Source organism: Cygnus olor, chromosome Z, assembly GCF_009769625.2.
Source record: "Cygnus olor isolate bCygOlo1 chromosome Z, bCygOlo1.pri.v2, whole genome shotgun sequence".
In the NCBI taxonomy this organism is placed as follows: Eukaryota; Metazoa; Chordata; class Aves; order Anseriformes; family Anatidae; genus Cygnus; species Cygnus olor.
Window position 1 is genome coordinate 16443171 of NC_049198.1, and position 24224 is coordinate 16467394.

Sequence of the window (24224 nt, forward strand, 5' to 3'; positions counted from 1 at the left end):
GAGGTTATGCCGGGAGAGAGGTCAGCTAAACAAAGCAGTGAAATCAGAGTGTTCAAATCAGCAAATAAGAAACATGGCCTGAGCAGTATTATTTGGCATGGGTCCATAAGAAAGTCCAGAAAGGCAAATTGAGCAGAAATTCTAGTGTAAGGTAATATAAGCCGGGGTGAGAAACCTGGCAGAGAGTGAGTAAAGGAGAGGGTGACTGTGGCATGTGCTGAAGATGAAAAAGAATGGGCTGAGTTTGATGGGCAAGAAAAATGGAGAAGTCCAAAAAAGACCTGTGAGTAGAACGGAGTAGGGTGTTTTCCTTACAGGCAGGCAAAGAGAAAAGAAGGTGAATGTAATGTGGAAGAGTTTACATTCACTTCTGTTCAGCTCAAGTTGCAACAAGACAACAGAGCCAATGTATCAGAGACAGGCAGAGATAAGGGATGTGCTAAAAGTCCAGTAATAGAAAAATTAGTTGGTGGCTGATACATTAATCTCACAGCAGTTTAAAAGAGAAGTTTGCAAGCAAGAAAGCCCACACAGTGTTACCTTGAAACAGAAGTGAAGACAAAAGGTTTAGAAGGAGAGGATGAGTGAGCATGACAATCTCTAAAAATTTCAGTGCTGTCTGTGGGCACATGAAATTCCCTAATCCATTTCGGTACAGGGTCACAGGGCTTTTCCTGGTTTAACCCACACTAACTGTCTTGTTGGTGCTAGCCAACATGATCCATGATCTCTTCTGCCTGCTGAAAGGGAAGCAATTTTATCAAAATGAGACATTTATAGGGATCTGTGGGACAGAAGTATCTTAACAACAGACATAAAAGGAAGGTTAAAGAAGGAAGTCCCATGCCTAGTATAACTGCAGTTTCATTAGAGGTTAGTATATACACACATATACATGTACACAGATGTGTCAAACCAGCAGAAATGTCACCATTCACCTGGAACCTCATCATAATCATTATCCTCAGGCCTTTCTGGATGAAGCATGATATCACAGTGTTTTGAGCTACAGAAATACAGAGCATGTGTAAAAATATTCATAATTTAAAATATGTTAAGTAAACCCAGACTGCAGTCTTTATTAAACATTAACATAGAAACACATGGTATTTTTCAATCCCACAGTTCTGGACATTTTCATTCTTTATTCATTTGTTTCATGCTTATTTTTTTCCTGACATCAGAGGCACGAGTCTAACATGGCATTGACAATGAGGAATGAAAGAAGTGAGACAAAAATAGTATATTTTTATGCTTTAGAAAGCATTTCTCTGTCTTTCTGGCAGCCATTTGTATGCCAATTATTACACGTTAGAGTTAAATGATGTCTTAACTAAAGAAATTTTCTGCTGACTTATGAGGCACTGAAATCATGTGTATCATCAGCTATAACAACTATGCTGACATGATTGCCCATTGCTTTATCATAGTTTAATATAACATATTTTGAAAGAAATCTTTGATTATAGCCTAAGAATTATAAAACTATTACCAAAGTATATTACATATATATATATTTATATTTTTTTTCACTCTGTGCTAGATAAATAGGTATTTCAAGGACCAGTTTGTGCTATCTGTTTTGTCAGCATATTTTTTAAATTACAGGCAGATAAAAATAGCTTATATTTCATTTAACTGAGACTCGAGAAAAAGGTAAATCAACTCTCTAGCCACATGTTTTAGGGTTTTAATAAATATACTGTAATATCTACTTTTACCTAATGTGTTGCTTCTTCTTTTTCCTGGAATTCAAAAGTTGGAAAAATCATAAGAGAGTGTGACTTATTTATATATATTTTTTGTGTGTGTTGAAATGATAAAATAATCTTTTTATTAGTTTTACATATGTAGGAATGTGTGTTTCTAGTCTCCATTGTTTCTTTTTTAAGAGATACTGAAAATAATGGAATTACCACAAATTGCTAGGCAACATAGAATGATAACAGAGATGACAAAAGAGCTTGTTCTTAGGTCTGAGTAACATCATGCCAGAATCTTATCCTCTTTTCTTTTTTTTTTTTTAATGGTCTTTCTGCTGTAGTGCTGTAACTAAAATGACATTTGATCCAATTAGTGGAAGGAGAATTCTGAATTCTGGTCCTTCTTAGACTGAAAGCAGCTAGAGGTGACAGATTTGCTGAGATCACCTTATCTTCCTCATTCAGATCCTCCCAAAGCTCAGGGCATGCATAACTAGAACAGACATAATTCATAATGGAAGAAATAAACACAGGAAGACAAGAGAGAGTTTTCATTAAGCCAAATATGTCAACCACCATCTAAGAGCACCTGCTAAGAACTTGACCTGTGCCAAGCACTGCATGCTGAGAGAAATCAAAGTATGGTGAAGCAAATATTGCTCCACATGTTTATTGTTGTGAGCCAAAGACATAATTTATCAGAGGAAATTAACAGTGATTATTAGCTACCAAACGTAGAAGGTGGAAGATGAAATCACATACCAAGAATTGCTACCAAAAAAAAAAAAAAAGGCTACATGGGTACATTCTGGTTACTTTGAGGAACAACTTCATAGTTTCTTCTGCTGAAGTAAATGGAACTGTTCTCAGAAAAAAATCACCTCTCAGAGTGCATACGTAAATCAGAACTTGATTTCAATGACTGAAGTACCAAGGCATGTCAGAAGAGAAAGATGTCCAAGCCACATATACTACACATGTATTCTCTTTTCAGTAAGAAAATCTGACAAATCATTCTACCTTATGAAAGGACAGATTAAATCAATGGCATCTTAGCACTTTCCCTTCCCAGTCTTTGGTGTATGTTAGAAATGAATGCAGTAGTAAAGAGAAATCATATTTTAAGTAATAAATCCTTTGAAATTTTCTAAAATCTCTGAAGTCACCATATCTAAAAGATGTTTGCCTCTGCTAAGGCCATAAAAATATCATAGGAATAATAATAATAATAATAATAATAATAATGATAATAATAATAATAAACAGCTCTCTCAATATACTGAATGCTGTCCTAATCTTGAGAAGATATGTTAAATCATTATTACAGATATGAAAGATTTCTGAGCTTGCCATCAACTTCAAATACCCCAAAGGACATCTTCTAACCCTATACTCTGCTTTTATCTTATCTCTTAATTTATGGTCTTTTAGTAACTTCAGTAAAATTAGTCTAGTTCAAAGACAGAAAAGGACCTAAAAGTATTTTCTAGAGAGAAAAAGCAGTAACTGCATAGGAAGATAATTTAAAAGGAATTTGCTAATTGGTTTTAGGTGTTGTTATATAGAAAACATCATGATTTGAAGCACAGATTTCTCATTTTTCATTTTCTTTTTAGGTATCCAAAGAAATGTTTACAAATGAATAACAGGGTTAGTACAGGAGGACAGCTTTAGATTGTGCAGCATCATGCCTTTCACCAGCTTTATGAGTCTGCCCCTCACTGCACCAGTTTAGATATCTAAATTCTTGGTGAAGTGCATGGAGAGAGACACACCTGATGTGCACTTTAAAGAGCAGCAAGCTCTTGGGCCGGTTGGTGACAGCAGTGGCTGAGGTGTATCTCCAATTTCCCCCTTCCCCTATGGGCTGCAGCATGTACTCAAAACACCTTGTGCCATGAGACATCTGAGCTCCTTCCTTCAAAAGCAGGGAAGAGGGACTACCTTTCCTTCCTGAGGCAACCAGCAGAGCAGATGATGCTGACTCCCCTGCCCAAGCAGCAGCTGGAGCAGAGGACAGTGCTGGAAGGGTGAAGGCAGGTTCAGAGCTGACCCGTGCCTAAGCGCTTCAAGCAGAAGCATGTCCCTGCTGCCCACTCCAGGCTTCTTGTGCTGGGATGAGGAGCAGCAGGCAGAAAGAAATGTGAAAAGGACTGTCCTCACCTCACCTCAGCAGCTCAAACCACATTGCTTTGCAGAGAGGAATGGAAAATTTGTTGCACCCAGAGGTTGAAGGCAAATGGCTGTGACTCCCTGGGGAATAACATGCTTAGCCCCTCCACCTTTTCCAAGGGACGTTTACAACTGGTAGTGAGAAAACCCACAAGCACTGCTGATAGCTGGGACAGTAACTTTTCTCAGAAAAACAACATAAATGCTGGGGCAGAGAGTTGTGCTTCTTTCTCTGAGCAGTTACTGTAGTGCGCAGGGCTGAAGGCAATGAACTGGCTGTACCATGGAGTAGATCAAGATTTGGTCACCCTTTACTCAGCTGGTGATGCCTCTGCATTTTCTTATGAAGAAAAGAAGGCATGTTTTCCACTTTTTCTAAAGTGTTAAGCATGTTGTGGTTAAACTCAAGGTGGAATAAGGCATATATCATGTTCTTAGTATGCTCATTAATAAAGCTAGGAGACTTTTCTGGAAAACTTTAGACATCTGTAGGTATCCTCCTTAAAGATTACTGCAGAAAATTTCAGATTTCTGATGGACTTTAGGAAATGGTACTGGTATTAGGTGGTGCAAACACATAGGACAGTAAGAGCTACAGCAAACAGAGGACCACATTACTGTTTTAATGGGCTTGTACCAGCTTCTGGTATATGTTTAATTAAACTAAATATACATATACAACTAAGTGAAAATGGAAATACAATCTTTTTGTCAGCTTTTCTGGCTATCCTTGCTGTAGTCCACAGACAGACGAGGTACTGAAACTGTTAACGCAGAATTTCTGATACGTACTATATATACCATTCATGAATAAAAATCTTTGAATTTCTAGGCACCCAGTGGAACAGGAAGTACAGGGGTTTTACCGTATAATTCTTGGGTCTGATCTGATCACCAAAGTTTCTCATGAAATACTGATCTGCGAGTTCAGTAGCTTTTCATGGTGCTCACATTTTATTTTTATTTACAAAAAAATATGCTGTTCTGGTGCTGCTAGTGGTTTTTAGAAAGCCTGAAAATATGGTAACACAAAAATGTTCTGTAATTGGTCTCAGTTCCTTCTCTTTACTTAACAATAGCACATTTTCACTTATACAGCATAATTTTAACAATAGGTCATGTCATGTTTAGATTGCAGGAGCAGGTGAGCCATTTTGCAGATAAATCTTATCTTTTCTGTGCAGTTGTGCTACACTATACATACCACCCCAGAAGAGTTACTTATTTTGCAGGGATGGTTCGCTTCTTGCTGAGGTAACATATATTCCCCAAAAAAAACAAAAAAAAAAAAACAACAAAAAAGAAAAACTAAAGTGAAATCTTGTCGCTGAATATCAGTCCATAGTTTGCAAGTTTTATAAAAACCTCATTAACTTGCAGTGGTTTATATCCTACAGATTTATATCCACAGAGCAGTATTTTAAATAGTGAACCATTTTTGAAGTGTGTTATGAGAGATCGGGTACAAGGGTTGCTAAAAGTTTCTTACAGTCTCAGACCTTCAGGACCTAGTATTGACTGTGAAAAGCGTTATAGTCATCATAGTATTGAGAAACAGAAAATGTATTTTTTCTCTAAATATTTAGGAATGAATGAAAGTCATTTCTTAAGCCAGCATCTGTGGTTTAATTCTGGTAGTTATAAGTCTTGATTTTATTATTTTATTCCAAAGGCCAGGGGATCTTATAGTTAGAAAAGGGTCTGAAAGTCTTGACTTTTGGATTATTTCTGACTCATTTTATTGTCTTTTGCTGTTTTTGCCACCATCAGATGACAAGCTGCTAAACAGATATAGTATTCCTTCTTCTGTGATCCTTGCAGAAGGTGCTGAGATTTCTTAGTGTAGAGCAAGTTATTAAAAAATATTTGGTATAGCAGAGTGGCAAAATACTCTGAAAGAGAAGAAACATAAGGGTGCAGTTCAGAAAAAAATATCGAGATAGTTTCAAAGGGTGCAACTGTAATTCAAAACAACATGCTTGTACTCATAAATGTCTTAATTCTTTTATTTGTGTGCATTCTTTTAAATATCTTGATGCATAATTACATCATCATGAATTCAACCCTCTGACATCTGAAGGAATGTGTAAATGCAGCCTCTAGAGCTCAACTGCTAGTGTGGACTGCACAGAGAGAGACTTATTTGTTCAATGTGAAAATATTTGTCACGTCAGGATAGGGCCTTTATTAGCATCATTAGATTTCTCTTTCTGTTCATTTTATTAATTTTCATTTCTTATAATTACCTGAATTTTTGCACATAGTTGTGATATTTAATTTGACCTTGATCTTACCTGATTTTGAACTGCAAAACAATAGGTATTATTACAAGAAAACAGGACAAAAACTATTCCCCCTCTCTCCCTAAACAAAAATCAGAAAATATTCACCTTAAACAATACAGCATTGACAAAATTATTATGTTGTGTATTTTCATGTGCAACTGATTAGGGTAAGACTTCAGGAGAAGAATATAAACCGGAATACTCTCACTAGACTGCTCTCCTGTTTTGTTCTGGTACTTTGTTATTGTGGTTCAGGTTCTTGTTATGGTCAGTCTTGCTCAGGTAATTGGTTTGGTTATTTTTGCCTCGTATCTTTAAAAAGGCAACTGATTCCTCCCAGTAGCGTGTCCCGTGCAAGCCAAGTGCTATCCATACGGCTGCATCATACCTGTGCCAAGCTATAATAGACTCCCACTGCTTCTAAAATGACAGACAGGACTTCCTTTGATTTATTGCTGTGTTGTGGGTAATTTACCTATAAAGTGTTCTGCTGTCTTGCATTATGGATTAAGTTTCTAACAGCTTTCCATATGAAAATTCAGAGCAAGCTCATTACAATTTAAGCCATGCTCATGACAACTATATAAAATTAGCTGTGAAGATATGCAGTTTTTCTAGATCTGGATTTTATAAACATCCTGCTTTTTTTTTTTTTTTTTTTTTTTTCACGGCGATTATCATAACTTTTTTTCATATATATATTCTTTTTACTTTTAAAAGGAAAAAAAATAAGGAACTAACTTCTCTTTTTCAAAGTCTCTGTTAGAATATAACACAAATTACCTTTTAACAAGAGACAACTCTGTGATTCACACAGGAGAGATGTAACTAGCAGCAGTTATCCCAATAACACTAATTTGATTGTGTTTGTGTCCTGCACATGCAGAAGGAAATAGCACGCAATCTAATATGATATTATGAGTGAGAAAATAGTCTCTGCTGTGTAGATTCTTTTGTTTCCTTGGCCGTGCTAGAGAGGAAGGAAATAATTTTATCTTGACTCTTAAATGATAATTCTGTCCTGACTTCACCCTCGTTCCTGATGTCTGAGTAATTAAAGCATGTCTTCCTTGAAAACATAGTTATTTCTATAACTAAGATGTACAGTATACATTTATAAAGGCCGTGGGGTGCATGGAACAGCAGCAGGACTGAAACCTGTTCTCAGCAAAAGAACATTTTAAACAGTCTTTTGCATTGTGTTGTGTGCTAAATCATCATTTTTTCCAGGCAGTTAGTAACCTTGAAACAATTCTGTAACACTAATTCAAGAAGTTTCTATTTGAAAAGAGACAAGCCTCTATTAAAATAGAAACTCAGCAATAATATGAAAGTAAAATGTTTTTATCTCCACGTTTTCATAAAATGTACTAGACTTACCCTTTACAGCAGATTTTTGCAAGCTAAACACTAAATATTTATTAAAAGCACAATGAAAGCAGATCTTTTCATAAAAATCCCCAATGCTTTGAGCTAGCATTGTATAGTTTGGGGTTATGAAAATGTCATTTTCATGTAAGCATCTGTAAAGTCTCCTTCTAGAAAAAAATATTTATTTATGGGCTGCTCTTTGTTATAGACAGAGCTGGCTAAACATATTCCTTCGCTGCAGAATTTGATGAAAATGTAAAAATAATATTATAATGTTACAAAACAAACAAACAAAAAAAAATTGAGCATTTTTAAAAGAAAAGTGAAGGCAACTGGTTCTTTGGTTGTTTCCTATTACGCATTTGATAGTAGCTAGTAACCAGAGTTTAATTGAGTCTGTTCTCCTAATTAAGACATTTCCCTACCCTATTTATTTATTTATTTATTTATTTATTTATTTGATATAGGTCTTTTCTTCTGACCTGTAGAGAACATAAGAAAGAGGAGGGTGATCACATGCTGAAAAGTCTTTATGAATGCAGAGTATCAGGAGTTTTTCAGCCCTCCTTTGGGCAGCATCAGAAGATAAACATGGGCTAAACTCCTGAGGAGATATCTGAGGAGATAAACTCCTCAGCCAGGAGTACCAACACTACCAGAGGCAGCCCAAAACGCTGACATGAAGGCAAATCGAGCCAGAGAAGAGGAACTGAGGTCTGATCACTGTAACAGAAGTAGTAGGAAGGCATCTTTGACTTTCACCTATGGCATGCTGGAAAGGAAAAAAAAAAAAAAAAGGAACAGAAAGCAGTAGGAGCCAAAGGTGGAGTGGGAGGAGTGGGGTTATGAGGAGGCGGAAGAGCGGGAGTGCACATGGAGAGAGTCTTTTGATGTATTTTAAGGAGGAACTATGATAGGCACAGGAGACTATAGTGGAGGATTTATTGATGGGCCTTGACTTCATCTGCCGAGTAAAGCCTCAGATCAGACAGTAGATAACCTTCTCTGGAATAAATTCAGAAAGCATTTGTCATGTTCTCCATTTTCTTGAGCAAAGAGGCAGAGATGAGACTTTTATTTCCATCTGTGTTATCTCCACTTACTTTGAGTGCTAGCAGCTTCTGTAAGTGGATAGTGCAAATAAGATAACAGAAGAGACCCAAGGTGAGAATTACCAACACAGTGGTCAGAGTGACTTGATGCCAGCAAACTTGGTCATCAGGTGGTGAGATTCTGGATTGCATATGCAGAAAAGATGTGATAGCAATTGATAGTCCCTGCTCTATCAAGTGGACCTGTAAAACAGAGAACAACATTTACTGTTCAGACAGCCTTACTGAAAAAAAATTAATCTGCAAGTAAGTAAAAGAAGAACTATAAAAAGAGAAAAAGAGATTAAAAACTCTAATGAGGTATATTGGACCATTGATTTTAGAACAAAACTATTAAAATCAGTGAGTAACAGAATAAAAGCAATGGCACAATAAAACCACTTCTGTATGTAACTCAACAAATGAAAATATAATTCTTTACTATCAAAAGGTCGTGTTTTAAATTGTTATTTCCAAAATATTTAAGAACTCAGCTTCCTCCTCTGTAGAGTGATTCCCATGATTTGGGGAAAGATAGGAAAGAACAGTGTAAGCTGGCCACTGTAAGCTGGGTCAAACAGTGCCAGAGCCAGAAATGATTTAGGACAGCAGGAAAACATCATCTTGTCTCGTACATCAAACCTAGGAGAAAAATTTTTCTAAATAATCTTCCTTTTTTTTTTTTTTTTTTTCCCAATCCAGTCTCTGCCTTTGGCAGAGAACATCCGTCCTCCTTTTCCTCAAAATAGGAAAGGGCCCTGATGTAAACCTTCCATCAGACTTGCTATGGCAGGAAAATAAAGCTTTCACTCTTCTGAAGGATGCTGTGCCAGTTATGCCAATGAAGTGACAGCTTCCCAAGGGAGGGTGCAGCAGTGTAATTACATAGAATGATGTGACAAAGCAGGAAAAAAATAATTAGAAAAAAGTGAATAATGAAAGCATTGTTCTGTGGCACATCTATTAACATTAGGTGTATGCCCCACTACATGTGACAGTTAAATTTGCAGTACAGTTATGAACAGAATAAGGAATAGTCCTGTCACAGACTGAGAAAATGACCTGTCTTTCTATCCACAGTAACTGAAGGGAATTCCTCAGCAAAGTGGCTTGGCTTTCTACTTAGCACCATGGCTTCTCTTAGCACCAGTACTTCTCTATTGGGGAAAAAAAAAAAAAAAAAAAAAAAGAAAGGCCATCTTATGCTAGCCTAAAACCAAGCAAAAATCTGCTAAAATTTCTGATGCTGAAGAGAGTTCTCTGAAAAATATTTAAGATGGTAAGAAATTTATATATATATATATTTAATCAATCTTCTTTTAAGCCCATCTCACTCCTCCCCCCTAAAAAAAGAAAAAAAAAATCCCTGGTTCTTTTTATAAGTTATATAAGTTTTATACCATAAACAATTCCATTGCTTATGTAAAAAATTCCATTCTTTATGTAATTTTTCAGAACCCTTTCACATTTTTTCATAGCCTCTTATAGATGTTTTGACATTTCCAAAGTTCTCTGTATTGCACATGCTATGGAATGAGGGGAAATAAATTATTTGACAGAATTTCCACTATTTCTCTTTAGTAGTTAAGGCTTTTTGAATTTACCATTGGATAAACCCAGCAATACTGAATAAAGCACTTTTCCTGAGTGTCTCTGTTAAAATGATTAGCGCAGAAATATAATGTGACAATTTCTTTCAGAGCTAGATCACCATAGAGATGTGGGAAGTAATCCACTATTATTAAGAATTTTTTCTTTGCCTTTATTGAGATTAAAGAATGTGACTTAGCCTGGTTGATGCAATGAACAATTTCTTCACAACCAGAAATATCCCAAGTATTGTTAGTTTATCTCTTTGAGTAAAGTTATAAACCTTAAAATTTTTTAATCATGGAATGGTTTGAGTTGGAAGGAACCTTCAAGATCACCCAGTTCCAACCCCCCTCCTATGGGCAGGGACACCTCCCACCAGACCAAATTGCTCAAAGCCACATCCAGCCCAGCCTTGAACACCTTCAGGGATGGGGCATCCACAGCCTCACCACCCTCAGAGCAGAGAATGTCTTCCTAATGTCAATTTACCCTCTTTTATTTTAAAGCCATTTTTCCTTGTCCTATCGCTCCAATCCCTGACAAAGAGACAAAGACTCCCTCCCCAGCTTTCCTGTAGACCCCCGTTAGGTGTTGGAAGGTTGTTGTGATAAGGACTCCCTGGAGCCTTCTCTTCTCCAAGCTGAACAACCCCAACTCCCTCAGCCTGTCCTTGTGGGAGGGGTGCTCCAGCCCCTTGATCATCTTTGTGGTCCTTCTCTGGACTCAATCCAAGAAGTCCATTCCCTTATTTTGGGGGCACCAAAGCAGAACACAGTATGTTAGAGGTCTCATGAGAGGAGATCAGAGTGGGAAAATAACCTCCCTTGACCTGCTAGCTATACTAGGAGATATTCATTGATGAATACACTGCGTTGGCTATTCTGCCCCTGATAGACTCCATTGCTCTCTTAATTCTCATTTTCATTCAAATTAGAGAGCTATTATTAAGTCTTAATAAGACTTAGTAAGTTTTTCTGTACCTAACAAATAAGATCCATAGTTTTAGAATACAGGGAAAAGCATGCTGTAGCTCACAGGCTTCCTCTACAGATACCAGATCTATAATGACTGCTGTTCCAGAAACTACAAAAGGTTGCTGGGAATAATACTATACTGACATAACTCTAGAGCTGTTGTTTCTCAGAGAAGCCTTCAGGTGCCGTAAGTTCATTTCCCTAAGGATGTCTCTGAAGTGTTCACACTTCAAGACTAAATAAATACAAGTTAAAGGGAAGAAGAAGAAAGGAAAATTACAGATATTCTGTAAGAATGAATGAAACTCAACACCAGGGAACAAGGAGAACAGTTTGTCAGGCTGTTGGATGGAGGCTGTTGCAATCGTTGTTGCAGAAAACTCAGAATTGTGGATGCCAGGTGTTACTGTTTGTTGACCCCAGTGACTGAGGTTAAGCTGGAGACTTGAACAGAGTCTGATAAAACACTGAAGATGATTTGAAAGAATCAATTATAACCTCACTTTTATAAGCGGAAAGGCCCTTTGCATCATGCAGTGACAAACTGTATGCTCAAATAACATACACAAGAAGGTTTCAGAAAGTATATGTTAATCAATAGATCACCAAGTCATAGTATTTATTATTAGTGAGTTCAGAACAGAAGCTTTCTGGTCTCCTCTAAGCTCCTGCAGGTTCTTAAAACAAAACAAAACAAAATAACAAAAAAAAATCATTGCTGCAGATAGCACTTATTCAGGTGCTTGTGTTAAATGAGGTGGATTAATTGCAGCTCGTGGCCCTGTGCAGTCTTCTTACCCAAGAGTAGAATCTGTATAGCATGAACCTCTGGATGAGTTTCCCACTGCCTAGCTTCTGTATAAGTCATTATAATGTATTGGAAAAACAAAGTGAAATATGACTTCCTACATCTCTGTTTCTATCTCTATGAAGAAAAAGAGAAGTTTCTTGCTCTTTTTCTAGTTTGATATGTGTTTATTATGTAGAAGAGACACAGAGATGCCCAGCATAGAAAAGCCATTTTCTCATCATGAAGACACTGCTGTGAAGTGAGGGAAGATCAGTTTCAGGTCTCTGGTCAGAAGTCAAGAAAATCAGTACATCCTATAACTGAGTAACTGGACTGTCTTTGTTCACCAAAGAATCTCTTTTGTCTCTCACTTTGGCTTTGTACAGACCTTCCTGTGCATGATAAACTTACTGCCATGCAAATTTCCTTGAAATGCACCCATTTAAATGCAACTTCTTGTTGATGAATTGACATTTTCCTGTAATTAATACAAGAAAACTGGCGAGCCATAAGTTCTGGCTTATCAGAGCCAGAACTTCCAGGATCAGCAGCTGTAATATGTCAGTGTTTCTATCTTACTCATGCTGGTGCTGCTAGGAACGCAGATGTTGGCAAAACACCAAGCAGATGTAACAATTACGGTGCTAATAAAACATTATTTTTTTTCTTTTCATTACAGCTATTTAACAATACATATAATGTAACATAATTTCAACCTAATTATTCCCTTTTCTGTATTCCTTTTCTTAATTACTGTTTCAAATTGCTTTTTGAAATAACTGGATTTCATGTGTGCAAGATGCTAATCAATTAAGCATGCGGATTTAGCTGAATACATTGTAGCACGTGCTGAATTTAGCATTATGCAATGTTTCTGTATTGCAGGATCAATAGGGTGAGATGAAACATGTGCCATGGGAAACCACTGTTCCTGAGATTCAGACATCATAGGCATTGCTGGGGAAAAAAAAAAAAATCACACAAAAGTAGGTTATTGACACTTGACTTGCCACCCTGTGGTCAGAGTCATCATCAAAGAGATGTGCAGTGTGCATTCAGTGGCTATGCACAGGTATCTCCATCACAGGTACTCGGGCTGGCCCAAAGTTATGTTTGTGCCCAACACTGAACTGAAGGAGTGACGGAACAGAGATTAACTGCTTTCACATTTTTGCTTCCCCTGGAGCAGTACTCCTGTCTCAGATCCCTTCACTCCAGGCACTTTTTTAATGTATATTCTTTTCTGTCAGCACAGGCAAACTGAAAAGTTAAATAAATAAATAAATAAATAAATTCAAAAGATAAGGAAAATTGTATGAGATGACTGGATAGGATAGGTATTAAATTTCACTTCAGAACTGGCAGCTTTGGAGGAGACCATTATGGCATATCTGATATTTTGAAATAAGCTGTCATCTGTACAGTATTTTTCTCATTAAAAAAGAAAATCATCCCGCTTTAGACTTGATACAGTTTCATCTGTAGTAGCATAGAGAAGAGAGGCTTTTCTTTTCATTCCTCAGGGCTTTGATAGTTGTTTCATCAAATCAGAGTTCTGTCATTGCGTCTGTGAAGAGAGGAACTGAGCTTGGTTTTCATGATCCTTCCCTCCCCCTTTTAAAATAGGAAAACATAGATTTGCACAAGATAATGAAGAGAGTAAGGAAACAAAACCTCTTCAGAAAATTCACTATAAATTAATTTATCTCTCAATTAAACTAATTGAAAAGAACAATAATAAGAGATTCTTTGTTTTGTGGCAATTGAAAGGAAATGTTTAATTTCTATGTGTAAGTAAAATGACAGCTTGAAGCATTCTTGCAAGCAACAATTCTCTTTGGGAGTTAATTAGTGACAAACAGATAGTAAATAGATGATAGTTTTTTAGCCTAAACAAAATCACTTTGGTTCCCACCAATGTTAAAGAATTATAAAAGTGAACCTATCACACCCTTCAGCAAGGAAACTTAATTTTTAGCTTGATCTACCATTGACTATAAACTAGGTTGTCGGTGTTTTTTTTTGTTTGTTTGTTTGTGTGTGTGTGTGTGTGTGCGTGTGTTTGTTTTATTTTGTGTGTGTCTGTGTCTGTGTGTGTGTGTGTCTGTTTGTGTTTTCTGTGAAAATATCTGTATGCTAACCAGAGTAGCAGTGTGGAAAGCAGAAGATAGAAATAACTCTAGCTTCTTTGTGATTTCAGCCATTCAGGTGACTGTGATGGATGGGTAAGCTTATTGCTTTGCTTGTACCAAAATATAAGTAATAGTTGATTTGCAGCATCAGCATCACTGTTTGGTATTTTTCTGAATATGATCAGATTCCTGATCACTTGAGAAACCATTTAACAGACCATCTGTGCTTACTTATTTTTTGGTATTTGTAGTTATTATCACAGATAATCATCATGGAAGTGACTGTTGAGGTTAGTGCTAACTTTAGATTTTACCTAGTATTCTGTTAGAGAATCTGTGCCTTGACAGACAAATCTAAATTTCACTTTGCTCATGAAAAAAACTGCAGTTGTAGTCCAAAGAGAAACGGGAGATGTTTATGAAATGCAAGTCATTACTTCTGCAAATTTTGTTGGAGGAAAAAAAGATTGACAGGGATATGAGACTTGTCCCCAATTGAAACATGCAGATATTTCATCGTTCAAAAGCTTTCTTACTTTTCTCCTGTCTCAGGTTTTAATATTCACCTAATAATCCCAGACAAAGCTAGGATGAAAAGATGAATTTATAAAATGTGCAAACAATAAACTTAGTATTACCCTTGAAAGTGGCATAGCAATATTTATTGATTCCTGGTAGATTTTACAGTAGAGGAGGTAGGATCCCATGGCCAAGCGCAGGAAAACTGTCTGCAGTCATCTAATAAATATGAAGCGGGAACCTAAAGAGATGCTTTTTAGTTTTAGGACAGATCTGATGATTCTACTCCTATACAAATAAAAAAAAGTTGTTGTGATATGGAAGAGAATGAGCACTGCAAATTGCAAGCGTGTAGTAGCAGCTACTTAAGATACTACTTTTAAAAGCTGGCAAGACTGAATAGAAGTTGAGTTTAAACACTTTAGGAATTCCTATCAAGAATACTTTACGGTTTACAAAGATATTTTTAACCTTTCTCTTCTATCTGCCCTCCAGTAATCTAAAAGCTGTTCAGGTGCTCAATCAAGTACAACAGATAAAAGCTTAGACAACGTTTTGTTTGTATAACATGAGGATCATGTAATAACAGGGAATACTTGTTAGCAAGGTATGATTCCCTTCCTATAGAAGAGAGCTGATCAGTGAACATTCTCCACTTTAATCTACCTGCTGGTAACTGAAGCTTCAGGGCAGAGGCATTGGCACAGCTGAGACAATGCAACAGACCCAGAATATTATTGTTTGGTTCTCTAACTATGGATCAAGGCATACACACAGTGGTGAATGACTGTTGACAGAAGAAAGAAGATAATAACTTTGGAGACCCAGCAGATGGGTTTATTACCTAGCATCATTTGCACTATGAGATGGAAAAACTGCATGTAACAGTATCCCTGAGTATTGATAGGACCTGACTGGACTGCTACTGTCAAACAGTGGATGGGCCAAAATTAGGAGTCCCTATCTTTTCTAAGTAGGAATACTGGTTTTGTCTCCTTTACACCATTGTGTGTCAGGAATAATGCTTGCAGTTGGTGACAAACTAAGGAGTTAAAGGAGAGAAGAATATCAGGTCCTCAGAATAAATGCGAGAAGAGAAAATTGAATTGAAAATATTTTAAATGTCCATTAATAAATATAGGCTATACAATTCTTCTTGTTCATTTCCCATTAATCCATAATTTAATGCCTTTTATTATTATTTTAACATAGAAACCACTTATAACATTACACTGGAAGTTCTTGCAAAAGGAAAACAACACATAGCCTATGATTATCTTCTAGGCTGTCTATCACTATCCCATGTTATTCAGATGATTTCTGGGAGAATCAAGCCTCAGGAATTTTTTCAGACATCATTTTTATTTTTACAGACTAAGATTATTCATGCGGCTCAGCTCTAGTGACTTGGAAGAATTGAATATCTGAGTTAATAAATCATTTTAAAAGTTTGTAAACAATTTACTATCAAATTTCTCAAATGAAATGATTGAGTGAAACTATCGAATGTATTACTTCCTGTGACAGTGAGACAGCTATAATGTCTATAATGGAGGGGAAAGTGCCACATTACACATGAAATTACTTATTTTTTTCTGACATAGTTTGTAAATACCATCTTAAAGGTAATGTGTAATAGAACATATAGATTTTAAATCGAGCTCCTTATGAAGAATTTTAGCAAAGTGATTCAAAATATTCAATTTCTATATTCACAATAGTGTAGTTAAGTGGAAATTACATATTTTCCTTTTATGGTCTTTGCACAGACTTTTGCCAATCTTTTTCTTTTAATCTTAAGAAACACACTTAGCTGAAAGATTTTTTAAAGCGATCTTGCTCCCTTTAGATAAGGAGAAAAAGCGTTTCCCCTTTATATTCATTCAGTGCACTCATTCATTGAACTTAGTTATCCTTCTGCTGTAGATTGAAATCTCAACAAATTAAATATAGATGTGTTGCTTAAATATTAATTGCCTGTGAATTTTTGGTCTGATGAAACTTCAGTTTGCATTTTTTAAAATTCCTTCATCAATGTAATTTGAGTGTTAAGGTTCAACTGAATACCAAATTTAAGTATAGTAGACATTACAGATATTTCAGTGAATTTTAAAACAATGTTAATTTGTTATGTTTCATTTTTAGTTGGCAATTGAAGTTAACTGAATATTTCATAGTTTCTGTAATTCTATGATTGTTTGCTTTCCAAGTCCACTTACAGATTTAATAATTTTGAGAAAGAGGCTATAAAACCACTCATGGAGTTAATATGGCAAAGCCTCTCACTTGCTCTGTCTCTTTGCAAATTCTTTGTGGTTATTTTTCAGTTCTGTCTGTGTCCATACAGCTGTCTTTATCTCTAGAGCTGTGTATTAATGCTGCTTGCTGGAAGAGGGTGTTTTTTAACATCCAACTGGCTTTCCACAAAGCAAAATTTTCCACAAACGAGATCAACCTCTTCACACTCCAAGGAAATTTTATCCACTTTCCTAAAAGTGGCATTTTCCTTTTTCTAATAAAATAAAATACAATAAAATAATATATATATATATAATTTCTTGTTGGCTTCAATCATTTTACATTTCATTTTGGATAGCTGCAATATTAAAATGTATTTGCCTAAACCACCAGTGCACATACCATGTTCTGTATCTGGGGATCCCTCCTCTCTTTTCCTGAAAAGTCATCTGCCTGCTACATCTCTTGTAGAAGCAAGGGGACTAAAACTCCATGAATAAGCAAGTTAATATCAAACTGAGACAGCGTTAAGTGTTTAGATGTTCTGAATCAATTCTGTCCTGCTGCCCCATGAACCAGTTCATAAAGTCTTTCACATTTTCCTTCACTGAAAAAATAAATGAAATTTTCTATATGTAGAAAATGCAATCTTGTGACCAGCAAAATAAAGGATAATAGGAGAGGCAAAACTCCTCAGTTCCTCCAGCTAAATTTTCAAGGACCTACAGCATCACACCACAAAGAAAATGGATTGTGTTATCAATGATGCATCCTTATATTTTGTGGAAATCACAGGAATTACATATGAGTTCCTAAAGTGTAAAGCCAGTGAACTTTCACAGGGATTAAAAAATGTTGGAGAATTGTTTCATAAAACTGTAAACTGTGTGTTTGCAGAAATACTCTTCCAAGAAAAAGCTGTTTGAATAATATGTAAATACTTGGCTGTGTCTTTTTAGTCTTACTTGAAAACCTGTTAAGATGAGCTAGTGTTTGAAATGTCATACACTCTGACAGGTACGATAACTGACAGACATCTGAATCTTTACTTCAGTCAATAATAAAAGGTTAGACAGAAGAGAAATTTTATATTTGTGTTGCTTTATTAAAATGAAATCTTTAATATCTCATACAGCTCAGTAGTTTAGTTCATTTTGTCAGTAGTTATTTGGTGAAGCTTTGGCATACTAACTTAATTTGCCTCACGTTGATTCAGAAAGAACTTCATTTATTGCCCTCCCAATGTAGAGCATCCATCTGGTTTGAATTAGACACGACTTCTAGAAAGTTGAACATAGGTATTGCACTAATAACTAATAACTTCCTGATCTTTGTTGTCATTTCGCATTTTCAACACTGTTTAGCACAGAAAGAGGCCAGTCTAAGTTTTGTAATTCTAAATGTCTGTTGAATGTCCTGTTTTGATGATAGGCAGATTCACTGTCTTTTGAATTGCTTGAAAGTAGAATTAGATGAAAATTTTTGAAGAAAATCATCCAAGTATTAGTATGTGTAAGAAGTCTTCAGGATATCTTCTGTGTGCCACCTGCTATGTAGACCATAACCTGTTATCTACACGAAACTGATTTGCTTTAGGTAATATAGACCTCATCCTGCTCTTGCAAGAAAAGCTGTTTTAAGACCATTTCCTCTGCTTTTTCATGTACTGCTGCCATTCATTCTCCCAATGAGGCAGTGGGCCCATCACAGATTTTTCCAAAGGTCAGGCTGGAGCAAGTCTTTCAGAAAAACACCTAAAAGAATGGTGCTGTCACAAGGCTTGCATAGTACCTCAAGAAACACTCATCAAGGTGAGCTCAATGACAATATAAAGCTTAGAATGGTGTAAAGCTTCAGATTCTAGTAATACAGAAAAGTCAACATACTTTACAGTATCAGTACAGTTTTGAGGGAATCCAGGTGATGAAGCTGATCGCAAAATGACTGCAAACAACCATCTGAAAGCATCATAGTCTTTTGGTGTTCCAGTAGGTAGCAAAGAAATACAGGTACAATCAGTGAGACTAAAATAGTATGTATAGTTCTAGTCATTAAAGGTGGAGAAAGATGCACTCAAGCTAGAATGGATGAAAAAGTAGGGGTCTAGTATGCTGACTTCTGAGCAAAAAGTAGAATAGACTACATGGATGAGGTTGGGAAGAGATTTGATTCCCATCTATAAACACTCTGGGGAGAAATACCAAGGGACAGCAGCTTTCGGAGCTGCTGCATAAATTTCTCCTAAGCATTCATTGATTTACACTGTCTCTGCGTACATTTAGACTGAAATTTAGGGGAACATATAAAATTGGTGAGTTTTTTGGAACAATATTCTTAAAGAATTGATGGAGAGAGAAAGCCCAACTGTTTTTGAGATGATTTGATTTGTTTATATAAGGAGCTAGATGAAGTGAGGTTTTGCAATGGCAAGGGAATAAATTCATTAAGTCAGGGGACTTATTTTTCCTAATGCAGTTTAGAAGCCATGCAGAATTCTGATGGTTCTTCACTTGATGTTCATTATTTAGAAAATCTTCATCTTTATCAAATTGCCTCCTCTCACCTTCCTGCTCCCTTCCAGTAAGTTAAATCTGTATGTTATCATGCTGCTTAGATTCTTCTTTTATACATCAGTCAGTCACTTTCAAACAATTTTCAGAATACCAGTGAATTTATTGTATCCAGATTGTGGGACAGAACTTGCTTAATTCAGCAGAAGAATTTCACAAATGATCTCTGATTTTCTTTTACAATTTTAATCATTACATAGTTTTTTTTGTTTGGTTGGTTGGTTTGGTTTGATTTGTTTTTTTTTAATACATCTCATGGAAAAGTTTGTAATGCTGTGGCTTTGACTGAATATAAATCTCCAGTAAAGTAAAGCCTTCTTTGATTTTTTTCCTATCCTGTCTGTTTGTGGTTTGCTTAGTATTAAGATCTAACGCAGTATTTTAAAAATAAAATTAATTTTCTGAAAATATTTTAATAACATACTTCAAGGGTCATGATTGCATTTCTGGTATAAACAATGAGACCTGAACAAAAATGCCTTTACAGATGTAAATATAGGTTTCCTGGAGAAGGTTTTCTAGGAGAAATAAGGTGCAATTGCTGAGGCCAAAGTCGTTTCGCTAAGTGCAAAAGCCGTATCATTCAACCATGATTTTTCAAGTGAAGATACAGGAACTTAGGTGACTTGAAAAACTAGTCAGTGACTGGAGTTGTTGAGTGTTGACATTGTGGAAAAATCTGATATTTTCACTTATTGTTGAAAGGAACTGAAGTAGTTTTGGTCTGACCAGGTCCAGGTAACATATAAGCAACTACATACTTATTATCATGTAGCACTGAAAATATCATTAGTTCAATGGTTTTCGACTGGTACTGTTCGTGTAATTAGCTGGTTGGTCACACTCAAAGAGTTGCAGTCAATGGCTCAGTGTCCAATTGGAGATCAGTAATGACTGGTGATCCTCAGGGATCAGTATTGGGATCAGCACTGTTTAACATCTTTGTTGGTGACAGGGATATAGAGTGCACCCTCAGCAAGTCTGCCGATGACACCAAGCTGTATGGTGTGGTCAACACGCTGGAGTGAAGGGATGCCGTCCAGAAGGACCTGGACAGCCTTGAGAGGTGGGTCTGTGGGAACCTCATGAGGTTCAACAAGGCCAAGTGCAAGGTCCTGCATCTGGGCCAGGACAATCTCAAGAACCAATACAGGCTGGGTGGAAAATGGATAGAGAGCAGCCCTGGGGAGAAGGACCTGGAGGTGTTGGTTGACGAGAAGCTCGACACGAGCCAGCAATGTGCTCTTGCAACCCAGAAGGACTACCATATCCTGGACTGCATCGAAAGAAGCATGGCCAGCAGGGCAAGGGAGGTGATTCTCCCAGTCTACTCTGCTCTTGTGAGACCCCACCGTGAGTACCGCATTCAGCTCTGGGCCCTGCAGCACAAGAAGAACATGGACCTATTAGAGTGAGTCCAAAGGAGGGGCACAAAAATGATTAAGGGGCTGGAGCATGTCTACTATGGAACACCTCTCCTCACAGGCTGAGGGAGTTGGGGTTGTTCAGCCTGGAGAAGAGGAGGCTCCAAGGAGACTTTATAACAATCTTCCAATACCTAAAGGGGGCCTATAGAAAAGCTGGGGAGGGATTCTTTATCAGGGAGTGTAGTGTTAGGATAAGAAATAATGTCTTTAAACTGAAAAAGCTATTTATTTTAAATGAGAGTATGTTTAGATGAGATATAAGGAAGGAATTCTTTCTTATGAGGGTGGTGAGGCACTGGAACAGGTTGCCCAGAGAAGCTGTGGATGCCCCATACGTGCAAGTGTTGAAGACCGTGTTGGATGGGGCTTTAAGCAATCTGGTCTGGTGGGAGGTGTCCTCACCCATGGCAGGGTGATTGGAATCAGATGATCTTTAAGGTCCCTTCTGACCCAATCCATTCTAAGATTATATGATTCTTTGATTCTATTTCATATTGCTATATGGTTTAAAGTGTGTAAGAATGAATTATGTGCTGTAGAAATTGTTAGAACTCTGAGAATTTTTTCAGCTAAAAAGATCAATCATAGTTAAAAAATACTAAAAGGAAAGGCCCTGGCAAGCTCAACTTGCCAGTTGAGATAGGTATATTAAAATACCTTGTGAGAGATGAATATTCAAGTTTCTGTTACACTGGTTTTATGTGGATATCGCCTGTATTGGGATACTGTCTTCAGCTCAAAATATTATTCCCACTTCAGTTGCAGATCAATATTAAAAAGACCTCGCTTCTCTTTGCCTGTGACAGGGAGGGTTTATTTTGAAAGCATAAATGTATCTGCTAAGAACTTCATGTGATTGATATATCATAATATTCACAATTTGCTGGAAACAAATGTTTTGCTATGTACAAGGATCCCATGAATATTTTTATGGCTGAAACAGCAAGAACCAATTATTAGTGGATGGTGCTTTTCAGTATAAATATCTGCGAAATATTACTTAACTTTGAAATCCACTTTGTTCTTGCCTATTCCAGCAATTTTATTTGTTAACTGTGTAGCATTTATGGACATTTTCATTTCAGGGATGAGTTTAAAACACTGGGATAAAAAATACTGAAATTATGGCAATGTAATATATAAATCAGATTAATATATTTACTTATTTTGGGACAAACAATTCAATATTCATCTTTAAAAAGAGATAGGGATGGAGTGGTCAGACACACAGTATTCCTTCCATTCAGTAAGGTATTGAAAAGACCAGTTAGTTTTAACACGTATGAAAAACAGCATTCACACTGAAAAATACTATTTACTTTTCTCAGCATATATGATAATATGTAAGGAATTTGAGAGAGAGGAAATTTAAATTGCAAAAAGAATATATTCTTTGCACATGCAAATAAAAAAAAAAGTGTAGAATTTAATGAGGCAAGATACTATAGAAGTGCAATGAGATAGAACAATATTTCATAGAACCATAGAACATCCCACGTTCGAAGGGAACCACAAGGATCCTCAAGTCCAATTCCCGGCTCCACACAGGACCCCCCAAAAATCAGACCATGGGTCTGAGAGCATTGTCCAAACTCTTCTTGAACTCCAGCAGCTTAGTGCTGTGACCACAGCCCTGGGGAGCCTGTCCCAGTGCCCGACCACCCTCTGGGTGAGGAACCTTTCCCTAACACCCAGCCTGACCCAACTCCATGCCATTCCCTCAGATCCTGTCGCTGTCCCCAGAGAGCAGAGCTCAGCGCCTGCCCCTCTGCACCCCTCGTGAGGGAGCTGCAGGCCGCCATGAGGCCTCCCCTCAGCCTGCTCTGCTCTGGGCTGAGCAAACCAAGGGACCTCAGCCACTCCTCATACATCTTGCCCTCTCCCCAGGGCCCATCATGGGTGTCAAAGACAGAGGCAAGAAAGCATTAAATGTCTCTTCCTGTCAGTGATATGACCATCCTCATCGAGTAATGGTCCAATGTTATCTTTGGTCCTTCTTTCACTGTTAACATATTTTAAAAACTCCTTTTTTTGTCACCCACAGTACTGGCCAGTTTCAACTCTAGTTGAGTTTTTGTTCCATGAATTATCTCCCTCCTGTGGCAAGCATCTTCTTTTGTAGTCCACCAGTGCTTCCTGACCTCACTTCATGTGTCCATACACTGTCTTTTTCCACCTGAACTCCAGAAGAAGACCCCGGCTCAGCCAAGCTGGCCTTCCTCACCTGCTTGACTTACGACATTTAGGAATTGCCTACTCCTGTGCTCTTAAGAGGTGGTACTTAAAAAGTATTCGTATGGATAACAAAATCATTTAAAATTACCTGAAGTAGGATATGTAAGGTTTGTGATCTCTGTAATTCAGATAAGCCAACTGTTATGGAGAAGACAGAAAGGTTGCAATCTTCTCCTTTATAGCAGTCAGTTACATCATTATGCATTAACAGGTTTCCTAAAGCAGTCTGGAACATTTGATTTCAAGAAACCATATTGAAGTCAACTGTACCATGTTTAGGGTTTATGAAAATAAATTCATAGTTGGGTATCGCAGCACAATACAAAACGATGATGGTCTAATCTTGAAAGTTTTATCTGAGCTTTCCTTTGTCTTTCCTTGTCTTCATCCAGCACAGGCTCTGGTGAAGAGCCTGGATTCCTGTTGTTTCTCTCCCCTGGAATCAGAGGTAGTTTGTCACTGTGTTTTTGTCTGACATCCCAATAGAAAGATCGTGAAGAAGAGTCTGCTGGACAAATGCACACATGGGTAATCCCTTATTAAATCATCTTCCCTTGAAAATGTAGTCCATGTCAGGCTCCTCCATGTCAGCATGTCACGCAATTTGAGATTCAAGGACGAAGTTTTAACACAGTCATTTCTATATTTAATGTAGTCAGTGGTTGTTGTGTGGCATAAGAACAACCCCCAAAAGAAAAATATAGTCAGGTTTGAAGGAACTTGCTGTGGTTCTAAAATTTATTTCACACACTTGTAAGAAAAGCACCTGAGGTGCTTTTTTTTTTTTTTTTTTCCCCTGAATAAACCAAATTAAAACAAACAAACAAGCCAACCAAAATTTTCAATCTAGAAGGAAAGAAATGCAGTGTGATTCAAAGAATCATTACAAAGAAATTATTCCACTCATAAACAGGATGATTTAGGTGTCAGATGGAATGGATTATTCAGGGTCAGCTACAGCTCTTTAAAATGCAATACGAATACAAAATTTTGACAAAATTTAACATCACTGACAATTTTATACTACTTTAGGTGTGAAATCCCACTTAGACAAACCATGAGAAGCTAATTAATATACATATTTATTCAAGGAATTCACAGTCCTAATATGAATTTTTAAAACT

The 24224-nt window shown here is 36.9% G+C and overlaps 1 protein-coding gene across 1 annotated transcript in view; it reads left to right on the plus strand.

Moving 5' to 3' along the window:
- Positions 1 to 24224, plus strand: part of HCN1 (hyperpolarization activated cyclic nucleotide gated potassium channel 1) — a 199616-nt gene that overhangs the window by 131639 nt on the left and 43753 nt on the right. The window lies entirely within an intron of this gene.